The following is a 14,370-nucleotide window of genomic DNA, read 5'->3' as shown; positions in this document are numbered from 1 at the left end:
TCCGAAAGATAATAGAAGATATTGTATTTACCAGCCAGAATTCTAATCTTAACGATAGAGCCTTTCCCAACTCAGTCTGGCTGATATCCCCCGAACCATTGTAACACCTGCGGAGCGATAAGCTCAACCACACACAAACAGTCACACTCACACGATAAATGTTATCACTTTCTACAAATATATACATATATATATATATATATATATATATATATCATGTATTCGAACTTTTTATTTTTCTAATGAATAAAGTTGTATTTTATTTAACTAGTTAAACAATTCTTGACCCCTTTCTCGTTCCCAATACGAAGATTGCACTAGGTCCCATCCCGCGTAAAAGGAATTAAATTCCCTGACCGAAAAGGGACCACCGAGCGAACGTCTGAATAAACAGCGTAATAGCGACCCGAACGGTCGTTTACCTGGCTTTCAGACCTAAGAGTTCGTTCGACCCGATTCTTACGTCGCAAGGCGTCTGATTTCGGGATAATTAAGATAGTTGTTGCGCCCTTCCATCGACTCATTCTTTTTCGAGTCTGGACCTAACATATTGTTCATAAATTTTGGGGGCTCGTCCGGGATTGTAATGTGCGATCTTTTAAACTGGAATGAGTAAAGGGACAAGAGGTACAACTGATAAAGACGAAGTAGAACGAAATTTTCAAAAATTGAGGCTCTAAACAGTCCAGAAGAACCAAGGAATAAGGAAGAAGAAACTACTTACGAATTCGACGATTGTGAAATTAATATGAAAATTGAAAATGAAGGTGAAAATGTGGATGAAGAAAATATTATTATCGAAGAAATTAATTATGAAGACGAAGAAAAAACCTTAAATAAAGAAGGAAATAAAAATAAGAATAAAATTAAAAATAAAGACAAGATAAAAAATAAAACTGGGAGGAAAAATAAAGAATTGAATGATTCAAAAATCTTTGGAGAGGGAAATTACTAAACCTCTCCTGAAAATCTAATAAATCCAACCATTCCTGGAGGGGGAAATTACCAAACCTTTCCTAAAAATTTAATTAATTTAAAAACCCTCGAAGAGAGAAATTACCAATCCTCTCAAGAAGGGAATAATTCTAGGATTTCGGAGGGAAATTTCCAAGCCTTGTCAGAAAATCCTAGCTCCGTCGATTGCGAGGAGGAAAATTATCAAACCTGACTACGTATTTCGGCAAAACCTTATTCCAAAAAGGGGAGAAGTCCTTTATCCTCCCTAGATATCAAATTTTCTAAGGTTGGATTATTTAAAGAAGAAAATGATAATGAATTAAAAACCTCTCATGTTACAATAAAAGACCTCCTTGAAGAAGCTCAAAAAGATAATTTAAAAATTCAAAACTTGAATCTACGAAATATTAAAAATAAAAATAAACCGTCTTCAAAAATCCTTATATCATTGTTGAATAAATCTCAAGAAATTTTAGAAAAATTTATGCGGGAACGCAAAACAAGATATAAAAGAAAACAAGAAGTTGAAAATTATAATTTGCATAATTGTCTAACAATCTCCGAGAAAAAGGGAAAGAATCGACCCGTCGAAATCATAGAATCATTGCGATTAGAACATTTAAATGAAACAGAAAGAAAAAGCATTATAAAATTAATAACGGACAGTCAAGATCGATTTCATATTTCTGGAGAAAAATTAACCGCAACTCACGTATTACAACATCGAATACCTACTACAGATGACCAACCAATAAACACTTGTCAGTATCGATTTCCGCAAATTCATAAAGAGGAAATAAACAAGCAGGTAGAGGAACTGTTAGAAGGAGGAATTGTTAAACACTCACAATCGCCATATAACACGCCTATATGGATTGTACCTAAGAAAGAAGACTCCAAAGGAAATAAACGATGGAGAATGGTATTAGATTTTCGCGCTTTAAATGATAAAACTATCGGAGATGCATATCCTTTACCAAATATCGTTGATGTATTAGACCAATTAGGAGGAGCTCGATATTTTTCAGTATGCGATTTAGCATCTAGATTTCATCAAATAAAAATGAACCGCAAAGATAGTCATAAAACAGCGTTCACTACTCCTTTTGGACATTACGAATTCGACCGAATGCCGTTCGGTCTAAAAAATGCTCCGGCTACTTTCCAGCGTCTAATGGAGTTAGTATTAACTGGGTTATAAGGCAAAGAATTATTCGTTTATATGGACGATATTGTTATCTATGCAACGTCTTTAGAAGAATACGGAAGAAAATACAATGCTTTAATGGAACGTCTTCGAAAAGCTAATTTAAAATTACAGCCAGACAAATGCGAATTTTTAAAAACGGAAGTAACTTATCTGGGACACGTAATCAGTAAAGACGGAGTAAAACCAGATCCGAAAAAATTAGAAGCGGTACAACGATTTCCAAGACCTAAAACACCTAAGAATATTAAACAATTTTTAGGACTTGCAGGATATTACAGATGCTTTATACCGAATTTTTCCAAATTCGCCAAACCATTAACAAATTTATTAAAAAACGACACTCGCTTCGAGTGGACATCTGTGCAAGAAGAATCTTTTGAAATTTTAAAACAAAAACTGTGCGAAGAACCAGTACTGCAATATCCAGATTTTTCCAAATCATTCATTTTAACGACCGATGCATCTGGAATAACCGTTGGAGAAATATTATCACAAGGAGAGATAAATAAAGACCTACCGATAGCATACGCCTCACGAACCTTAACAGATAACGAATTAAAATACGATACATACAAAAAAGAAGCACTAGCTATTGTATATTGCGTTAAACATTTTCGACCATACTTATATGGAAGAAAATTCACTTTAGTTACAGATCATAAACCTTTGATGTAGTTTAAAAACGCACAAGATGCAAATATGCGAATACTTCGTTGGAGATTAAAATTAGCAGAATATGATTATGAAGTTGTATACAAAGCGGGAAAAACAAACGTAAACGCAGACGCATTATCCAGAAATCCTGTAAATATCGAAGAAATAGATTGTAAAATTATAAAAAACAAGAAACTTTTAAACCCAGATAACCCTAAGGATGCACGATTAATTGCCGAACTATTAGAAAAATCCGATAGCGAAGAAGAAGAAGAAGAAGATGACGATTTCCATTTATATCTTTCCGATATAGAAGAAAACCAAGAAATAATAGCTGAAAGCGATTTATTAAATAACAATAACGATACTCTTACACAAACAGAATTAAACGAACCAGATTATTTATCAATTACCGAAAAAGCTTTAATACACGATCCTCCTAAACAAAATAAAATTCAAACAAGAAGCCGAACTGCAAGACAAAGTATTGAGTAAAATAAAATAACCAACGAATTGCATAGTGACGAGGAAGAGATCGAAGAAATCGAAGAAAGAAATGATTCGCCTGATAAAATTTCTGACAGTGAAAAAGAAGACGAAGAAAAAAATAAACAAGATATTATTAACAAAAATTTAAAATCAAGAAAAACGAAACCTGGATTTATTAAAAATATTGTAGAATAATTCATGTTAATATGTCATAGACTCTCGAGAATTATTATTTTTACGAAAAGATAATATAGTATATTTCGTCGACACCCAGGGAAGACTTTTAGATTCAGGCTCACAAAAACTTTTCAAACAAAAAGAGCTTCCAAACCTAGGATCCCTTGTTTTAGGAAAGGTTAAAGCCATAAAACATAAAAATCATTATCATATGGCTTTACCTGTCAGCGAAGAACAACGAGAAGGCCCTACAGCTACTCTTAAACAAATTGTGAAAATCTTAACAGACTTACAGAAAATAACCGAGGATTTGAAATTAGAAACATTTAGTATCGCAAAAACCGAGTTTATTAATAATGTTCCATGGAATGACGTCAAATCACATATACAATCAATATTCACCAACGCTCCTATTAAAGTTATTATTTGCCACGGACTAATTAAATATTCACCGAAAGATTTACGTTCCGTTATAATCAAATGCATTGCTTACCGACGGGAGGACACCGGGAAGTCACAAAAACTTATAACAGAATAAAACATAATTATTACTGGGAAAACTTGAAAGCAGATGTTCAACGGTATATACAGCAATGTTTACAATGTCAATTGAAAAAACTTGTACGAGTAAAAACGAAACAAACAATGATAATCACAGACATACCAGGATCTTCTTTTGATAAAGTAGCCATGGATATCGTAGGCCCTTTACCTAAAACTGAAAGAGGAAACGAATATATTCTAACATTACAAGATCAATTAACTAAATTTTGCATGGGGATACCATTACCGAATCAAACTTCCGAAACCATCGCAGAAGCTTTTGTAGATCGATTTATTTGCGTACTTGGAGCACCAAAAGCAATATTAACAGATCAAGGCAGAAATTTCCTTAGCGATCTAATAAAGAAAACTGCAAAATTATTTAAAATTCGTAAATTTTGCACAACAGCCTTCCATCCTCAATCAAACGGATCATTAGAAAGATCACATCACGCATTAGACGAATATTTAAAACAATACGCGAATGAACAAAAACAATGGGATAGATGGATTAGCCTTGCTATGTTTAATTATAATACAAGCATACATGAAGCAACAAAGCACACTCCATATGAGCTGATTTTTGGAAAGACGTGTTCCATCAAACGAACTTCTACCTCCTGGGGATAAATTAGTAAATTACAACGAATATTTAATAAATCTTGTCACTCAACTTCACGCAATTCAGGGAAATGCACGCGATAACGGTATTCAAGCCAAAATTAAATCAAAAAATTATTACGATAGAAAAATCAACCCATAAACTTTTAAACCGGGAAATAAAGTATTTTTATTAAAAGGTCCAAAACCGGGTAAATTCGGAGATCAATATACCGGTCCTCACAAAATTCTAGAAATTTTTAATAAAAATAACGTCAAAATTAGAATAAAGAAAAATAGCCGAGTTGTACATCCTAACCGCTTACGAATTTCATATATCAAACCTACCAATAAGGAATAATTATCAAAGAAATAATCATGTAAACTTTCAGATAGACCTCAACATTAAGCGACTAATTGCGATACTGGTACTGCTAATAAAAATTTATCAAACTCTTGGAATAATAGGGTATGACTGCGGATCTTCTTCAGCAAATCTAACGACATTATCTTTATTAACTATCGAAGAGGAGTGGCCTTCACTTGGACACAGTACAATTGGACACGGTGCAAATGGACACGTTACAAATGGACACGAGATTGTGCACACGAACGGTGGGCAAATGAACGGTGTCCAAACGAACGGTGGGCAAATAACGATGTCCAAACGAACGGTGTCCAAATGAACGATGCGCATCTTTCTGTGTCCAAACGAACGGTGTCCAAATGAACAGTGTCCAATTGAGCGGTGTCCAAGTAAACGATGCGTATTTTCTTATGTGTCCAAAAGCTACTGTATCCAAAATTACTGTGTCCAAATGCACTGTGTCCAATTGAACCGTGTGCAAAATCTCGTGTCCATTTGTAACGTGTCCATTTGCACCGTGTCCAATTATACTGTGTCCAAGTGCACCACTCCCATCGAAGAGTATGACATTCCACCGCAAAATGTTAAACGTGAACAAGTATATATACAATTGCTCCAAATTAACGAATTCGAATCTGTGAAAGTAATACAATGTAAAGTTGAAATTGACCGATTAACTAAAAAATGTGGAATGTTCTCTCACACCATAGATGTATATAATGGGAAATATTCATACATAGAAGAAATACCTCGCGATATATGCAGAAGAATGCACGATTATGGTACCTATCAAATGGCAAATACTTACATAACTGGCTTAAAATCAAATCAAACCACAACACGTCCAATAACACTCGCTGACAGTGTGGACAACGACGGAGTCTGCATCGAAGGAGCATATTCCGATCCTTATGGAACATGGACAGACGTAATAGTACTCGCAAGCGTAAGACTACACTACAAGATTATATAGCAGACGTAAAAATAAACACTAATCGAGTGCAGCTCAGGTCGGGTGTAGCATGTAAATTTCTCCACACATTGTACAGATGTAGAAGGAGGAGATACGTATTGGGATCCAGTACCTACCGATACTTGCAAACTTTATAATTTTGGAATATTATTCGAGGGGTACGCATACAAAATAGTCGATAAAGATAAAGATCATCCGCAAATAGTTTCCGCAAAATACAATACATGTGAATATTTATTAATAACAACAGAGCATCTTAAACTATTAATTTTCGAGACTGTACGTGGTACCACTGTTTTTAAAAAGCAATCTGGAATCTCAAATCTCGATATCTTTACCTGTATGAATTCTAAATTCGTATACGTAGAGAAACACGTTCGCATTCAAATAAACGAACTTTATAGAAATTTATTACTACACCAATGTAACTTAGAACAATGAATGTTACATAACGCATTAGCAATAGCTACTCAAGCACCTGATATTTTCGCATATCATCTAATGAAAGGATCTGGATATATGGATCTTTTAGCAGGGGAAGTAATTCACACAGTCAAATGCGTACCAATAGATGTAAAACTCGCAAGAACAAAAGAATGTTACGATCAATTACCAGTAATCCGAGAAAACCGAACACATTTCTTAACGCCTCAGACTCAGATATTATTACAACACGGAACACAAACTGCATGCAATCCATTTGCACCTGCCATGTACCTCTTAGGAGATTCATGGTACAAATTTATACCTAGATACTTTACCACCAACCATTATGAAACCATTAACCAAGCCTACTTGGAAGTACATCAACCCAGGGTCACTAGCCACTAGTGGCATATATTCTGAAGGAGAGTTAAGAGATCTTAGAGATCATATAATGTTTCCGGCCGAGCATCAGTACTCAACATCGTAGCAAGAGGAGTAATGGGAAGATCCATCTCTCTACAGGGGGCTCCATTTTCAATTTGTTGGATGAAGCATCAATGGAAAAGATAGCCGCTTCCGCTTAGAAAAAATTCTGGAATAAGTTTCTACAATATTTTTCGGCAATATCAGCGCTGGACTACTCGGCATATATCTAATTGCAAGAGTTTCCAAGTTAATATTAGACACAATTGTGCATGGATATGCCTTACATACCATGTACAGATGGTCAATATATCTACTTGGAGCGATCTGGGATTCTCTTACAAATCTTTTATTACATCTGGGAAGACGGAGGCGACCCGAAAGACCACAGCCGAATCCACCACCACCACCGCCGCCAAGCGCACAGCAGGAAGATAATAAAACAATAAAACACACTAAACAAGAAACCCCCATAGCGCCATGGAAATGAATGCGGTATATCCTCTACTACGACCGGAAGAAAACTCTACCTATACGTTAGAGATAAGGGAATAAAAAGAGAGAGAAAGAAAAATCAATTTTTATTTTTATTTTTGTTCATTAATAATAATAAGAATAGTAATGTAACAAATATATATATATATATATATATATATATATATATATTGTATATATATGATATGTATATACAATAAGAAAATGGAGGGACGAAACGTCTTCTCCTCTCTTCCTCTCCATCAACCTAAACGAGTAGGCCCCTCTTAAAACCTTTCCAATTATATCAAACTAGTCTTACCTATTTTTAGAAAATGGAAATCAAGAACATCAACACCCACGAGTTAACCCGCGGACGATTGGAAGTATGGATAACTCGCGCAGAGTCCCCATTACTCTTCTGGGTCCAACTGAAAAACGGAGAGAGAGACCTAGTAAAGCTCATCAAAGAGCTCAACTTCCGGATGGACCGACGAAGTCACTACCTCCACTGTTGGCCCGAAGACTTGAGAGAAGATGAACCGTGCGCCATTCAAATAAAAAACATCTGGCAACGCAGTCTCATTATAAGAGTAAACACAGCGACGTCCATGGTGAAAATATCTCTGAGGGATTGGGGCATGGCAGTCTGGAAACCGATGGGCCAAATATACTTTCTGGAGGACAGATTCCGGGAATTGCCATGGCAGAGCATCAAATGCGGCTTGGCGCACACGGGCCCCGTAGTAAGAAGAGCTATGGAATGGCCCGAAAAAACGCGATTGCTGTGCAAGATTTTCGGAGATCGCCAAGAGGGGTGGATACAGATTATCCTCTAGGTGAAAAAGAAGCCATGGTAAGACTGATGATCTACAATGAGAATACCAAGGGAGTCCACAACCTACGGGACTCATTAATCCAGCTGGGGCACGCGCGACTCATCGATGACGCCGCGGCAGACATATTTCCCCACTTGTAAAATGAGGGGGAGCCTTTTATTTAACCTTTTTTTTTTACATAGATTAATTACACAAAAATACGTATATAAAATTAAAAATATATATATCCTATAGTATTAATAATAATAGTAATTTTCATATATACGTATACTATTGTAGTAATAATAATAATAATGTTTGTAGCTGAAAAAAAAGGGAAAAAAATATATATATATATTCACGGTAACAATAATTTCCTTCATTATAATTAAAAAAAAAAAAAATCTTTATTTACAATCTTACTATCATGCATATTTTATAATATCACCGTATTCTATTTTTACATTAGCTAACTAGCAAAAACGGAACTATCTTCTCTAACATTTTAGAACAGTGTTACCTGACCAATGGTTACAAAAGGGGGGTGTCGACTAATATCAGCAAGCTAAAGAGAGAGACATATACATGTATAACATGTCATATAAAAAAAAACTATTCCAGCATTTGTCGATCGACAAGTCATCATTGCATATCTATCAGCAAATCTACTTTTAACTCAACTCCGGGCAAATGAAGCTTCGACATTCTACTATGGGATCCAACATGGAATCCTAGTCAATGGCTAATTGCTCGTAATGAACGAGAATCCAAGCCAAATATCAAAAACCTTCCCGACAAGCAGAACATATGCTGTTCAGACGACACCAACAACACAAGAGGGAAGAAGAAAGAAAAGAATATCCTATCTCTCTCACAGGGCAATAAAACCTCCATCCGAAGACCCAACCTTATCAATAATGGTCAGATAAACATTGCAACACACATACAGTTTCCTCTTTTTTTACGCCATAAAATGGGCACGCATAAGAAAAGATAATTTTGTATTAAATTCATATATATAAAATATAATAATTAACTAAAAATGTAAAAGAAAGACGAAGGAAAGAAGGAAGGGGTTTTGGTGGTCGCCTTATCTTTCCTCCTTCTTAATAAACAAATCAGCATGCAGGAAACCACATACAATTAGGATACTTTAGTTAACTGCGAAAGGAAGGAATCTATTTCATTTTTGCAAATGTCGGGCTTCTCCCCAATATTTGTCTAAGGCCGGGGGTGTTACGTCCTGCCAAATCCACGATTCCTTCCTTCCGCGAAATTGCGGCAAGGATCGTCAATTGACAATAAGAATAAGTCTTTCGGTAAATAAAACATCTTGTACCACATAACGTTTTAAACTTTAAACATTTCATTATTTATCAATAAATATATCTATGAGTAACCGCGAGAAAAACAAGAAGAAATTAGGCATCAATAGATATTCCATATATAGACTTTCCAGCGAAAGAACAAATAAACAGCGAAGAGACGATGAAATCACTTTACGAAATATCTAACAAAATAACCGCATCATCATCGATAGAAATCATAGACCTTTGCTATTCACCTCAAAATCACGTGTGCAAAGGTCCATCGGAAAATGTTCACCTTCGACCAATCGACGAACTATAAAAAGGGAGCCCGCGAGACTCCATCATCTCAGTTTTCATCAGAATCACCCGGTTAACGAATCCGTCCGGCAGTAAGTCATTCAACAAGTCAATTAGTTGGTCCGTTCTCAGTGCAGTTATTAAAAATCGTTTACATCGCGAACTGTGACCAGTGTCTTGTTCGACGGCATCTCTCTCGACCACGAACAACAATCTCCGAGTTAAGCTGCCCGTTCGTCTTCTACTTAAAAAGAGTAAGTCGCTACCAACCAATTTTTCTTTACGCGAATTCCAACTAGGAATTATGACTTATAATTTTCTATAGTGAAAAAGATCACCTTGCGTATTTCGATCAAGCGACTTCATTCGCAGGCCAAGTACATACATCGAGTTTATCGCAGGACTCGGAGGGCGTTGGCGCAAGCTGACTCAAAAACGATTAGGATAGTTAACCAATATATCGCTAAAATCAACCATAATTTAATCAAAGCAAATAGAATTGTTAGAATAATTAATAGAACTAACAATCACGATTACGATTTTGCACACACCTACAGACATTCTAGCGACCTCATTATTCCAAATTCTCCTCCCTATTTTTCCCCCTCCTACTCCCCTGAATATTCTTCCTTGCCTTCTCCAAACCTACCCCCCTCCCCGCGATCATTCTCTTCACTTTCAACAGTGATCCTCGATAATTCTCTCCCTTCCTCTCCTCAGTCTCCCGAATTGGATTATATAAACAAGGCAATCTAAGAATTTATCGATGAGCTTCCTGACTTGGAAGCAGCATCGTCCTACCAAGATTAACACAATTTAAAGATCTCCATATCTCCTTTGTTCAATAACCCATTTCCTCACTGACCTACTTTTACACTATGTTTTTATTTTTTTCCGAAAGATAATAGAAGATATTATATTTACCAGCCAGAATTCTAATCTTAATGATAGAACCTTTCCCAACTCAGTCTGGCTGATGTCCCCCGAACCATTGTAACACCCGCGGAGCGATAAGCTCAGCCACACACAAACACTCACACTCACACGATAAATGTTATCACTTTCTACAAACATATATATATATATATATATATATATATCATGTATTCAAACCTTTTATTTTTCTAATGAATAAAGTTATATTTTATTTAACTAGTTAAACAATTCTTGACCCCTTTCTCGTTCCTAGTACGAAGATCGCACTAGGTCGCATTCCACGTAAAGGGGATTAAATTCCCTGACCGAAAAGGGACCACCGAGCGAACGTCTGAATAAACAGCGTAATAGCGACCCGAACGGTCGTTTACCTGGCTTTCAGATCTAAGAGTTCGTTCGACCCGATTCTTACGCCGCAAGGCGTCTGATATCGGGATAATTAAGATAGTTGTTGCGCCCTTCCATTGACTCATCCTTTTTCGAGTCTGGACGTAACACTTACTACGCATTAAAAAGTACATGCGTGCAGGCAGTATGTTCCGCCCCCCCATCCCCGTACGGGGAGGCTCCACTTCCGGAAGATATAACCTAACCCAAACCTATATATTTCTGATATATTGTCCGATCGGGGCTGTGTCCGATCGAGTCTGTGTCCGATCGGAATTGTGTCCGATTGGGTCTGTGTCCGATCGGGTCTGTGTCCGATCGGGAAATATTGTCGTGTCCGATCGGTAACGTGCGCAATCGGGACGATCCCTTTCTTAAGGCTTAGGGCTTAAAATCTCTATCGTAGTCGCCGAGTGACGGGTAAACTCCGAATTGACACTGAAGACCTCGCGCAGTGAAAATGTGAAACTCAGGTTTCAAGGTTATCAATGCTGAGAAATGAATTCTCAGTCTCGATGTATAGGTATATGTCTATATACGTACACACACGATTGCATTGCTCGCGTGGATGCACCATGGAGAGGAAAGATAGAAAAGAATCAACGATCACGCTATTCTTGTTCCTCTAGCGTATCGCTTTACGGCCGAGATATGACCTCAAAATGCTTTCTGGTCTCTCATAGCAGAAAGCAGTAATGCAACAAGACTAACGGGAGTCCATTTCCGAGAATTTTTTACTTACATATATACATATATGCATATATATGTTTAAATTATAGTTAAAATTGTACGTGTAATTAAATATTGTATGATGGTCAATAATAATAATAGGATAATAGGTAACAAAGTGAACAAATATACAATATGTAAGACACGGGTGCCTGTTAGATTTGGTGATTCGTTGCTTTATTACTGTCAATTCGTGTATCACATCAGCAGGATAGGGATAAGCACGATTGTCAATCTTTGTTTGATATTATTTTTTACAGTTATCGTAATTGCAGTTTTGTAGATTAATAATTATATTATCTTTTTTCAATTGTGAATAATAATAACCAAGAATAAAATAGCTATAAGATAATAATATCTTTTTATAGCTATTATTGGTTTATTACAAAATACATACGTATTAATAACATATTACATAAGATAAATTTTTATAATGTACAATACATAGGGTGTCCAGTAAAGATTGTGCCAACACTTGTGAGCAGGTAGAGCACAGTAAACTGAACAGGAAAGTCCTGTAATATTTTTTTCTATAACGCTTAATAAAAAAGTTATTATTGAATAAAGTCTGCCAATCAGCTCCGACTTTTAGCCGCACGCCTGGCAGTGTGTGTGAGCGCTCCGTTACTACGGCGACGCACATTACCAAGCGGGTGGCTCACCGATATGCGGTTAAAAGTCGGTGCTGATTGACCAAAATTTACTCAATAATATCTCTTTTATTAAGCATTATAGAAAAAAATGTTACAGAACTTTTCTGTTCAGTTTACTGTGCTCAACCCGCTCACAAGCGTTGGCACAATCTTTATCGGACAATCTTTATCTGTATATGTGTGTTACAACATGGCCACATATTTTCAAAATTTTAACAATTGTTTTAAGATATAATTCTCACACAAAATTTAATGTTTATAACAAAAAGTATTATAAAAAATATATGTGCAGATGTCTGTGGAATCGAACTTCAGTCTACTGCGTGATAGATTGAACATCTTGCGCTTTGCCATTACGTATATACATATACGCTTTCACGCTATTAGTACTTATTATATTATTATGTATTTATGCGATATCGGTGTGAACAATTGAAGAAAAATAATATAATTGTTAATCTATGAAATTGCAATTATACAACTGTTAAAAATAATATCAAACAAGGATTGACAATCGTACTATTTCATCTCTATCCCTCTCTGACATAATACATGAAGTATCGATAGTAATAAAGAAACAAATCATTAATTCTGTTGAATATAATAATAAAAGTTTAATGGGAAGTTTCGGCGTGGTAAACTGACGTGCACGTGGCGTACTCCAATAAGTCTTTTTACTACACGAGGTCCTGAGTCGAAGTGGATCTTCTCATGTTCGCATGTACTCACTATCATACGGCAAGCGCGCTCTGTAGCGAGTCTCGCATTACAAAAGCGCGACATTTGAAAATTATTTCTAACAAATTCAATAAGTCTAACAGGCACCCGTGTCTTACATGTTGTATATTTGTTCACTCTGTTATCTACTATATCCTATTATTATTATTGATTATCATACAAAATATTTAATTGCACGTACAAATTTGAATTATAATTTAAACATATATATGCACATATATACATATGCAAATATAAAATTCTCAAAAAATGGGTGCCCGTTAATCTTGTTGCATTACTGCTTTCTGCCACGAGAGGTCAGAAAGCATTTTCAGACCGTATTTCGGCCATAAAGAAATATGAGTACTCTGCGTTGATACCACTGCTTTGTCGCTCCTTGTTTGACATTATCTCTTAACCGCATCCATGTACGCTCAACGTATCGATGTTGCCTTCACGGACGCTACACACATACGCGATGAAAGACAAACAAAGATGACGCAATCATCTTTCCTTGTTTCCGCGGCCAGTGTGCCACGGTATATTCTCTATGTTCTACTGTTAGCTGCACTTTAGATACAGATGTGGTGAAATTCGTCTTCGTCCTACATCTCGAAAAATTAATACAATATTTGTTCATGAAACTTGTTTTGACGTGTTCTTTATATTGTTAGGATTAATCGTACGAAGCCGGATCTTGCAATTTAGCTTTACAAAATTTATAATAAATACAATATGAATTCGGGAGCAACTACACCTAATCTGCGAGTAGCTGTATGTTGTTTGTTTAGTATCAGATTTTTTATTTTGATCATTTTTCCGAAAAAACGCTCTGTACGTCTAAGAAGACGATGCTGCTGAATACGAATATCATCATTAGAATCCGATTTTCTCTTTATTTTGGCTGTAGGACATAGACTACGAATTCACGGCTTCCCACGAGAGGTCTCTACTGTTTCTCCTGTCGACCCTTAATCTTGTTGCATTACTGCTTTCTGCCACGAGAGGCCAGAAAACATTTTCAGACCGTATTTCGGCCGTAAAGCGATATGCTAGAGGAACAAGGATAGCACGCGATTGTCGCTCCTTGTTTGACATTATCTCCCAAACACATCCATGTATTCAACATATCGGTGTTTGCCTTTATGGACGCTACACACATACGCGATGAAAGACAGACAAAGATGACGCAATTATTTTTCCTAGTACTCTGCGTTGATACCACTGCTT

General features: G+C 36.2%; 1 pseudogene; it reads left to right on the top strand.

The window, feature by feature from the left end:
• Positions 1 to 2,179: 2,179 nt before the first annotated feature.
• LOC138942792 (uncharacterized) lies at positions 2,180 to 7,309 on the top strand (annotated as a pseudogene).
• The last annotated feature ends 7,061 nt before the right edge of the window (positions 7,310 to 14,370 follow it).

The sequence above is a fragment of the Polyergus mexicanus genome, unplaced genomic scaffold, assembly GCF_030449975.1.
Source record: "Polyergus mexicanus isolate NDT 795.1 unplaced genomic scaffold, iyPolMexi1.0 SCAF_23, whole genome shotgun sequence".
NCBI lineage: Eukaryota > Metazoa > Arthropoda > Insecta > Hymenoptera > Formicidae > Polyergus > Polyergus mexicanus.
Note: the sequence above shows the minus strand (reverse complement) of the source record. Positions and strands in the feature narration are given on the sequence as shown.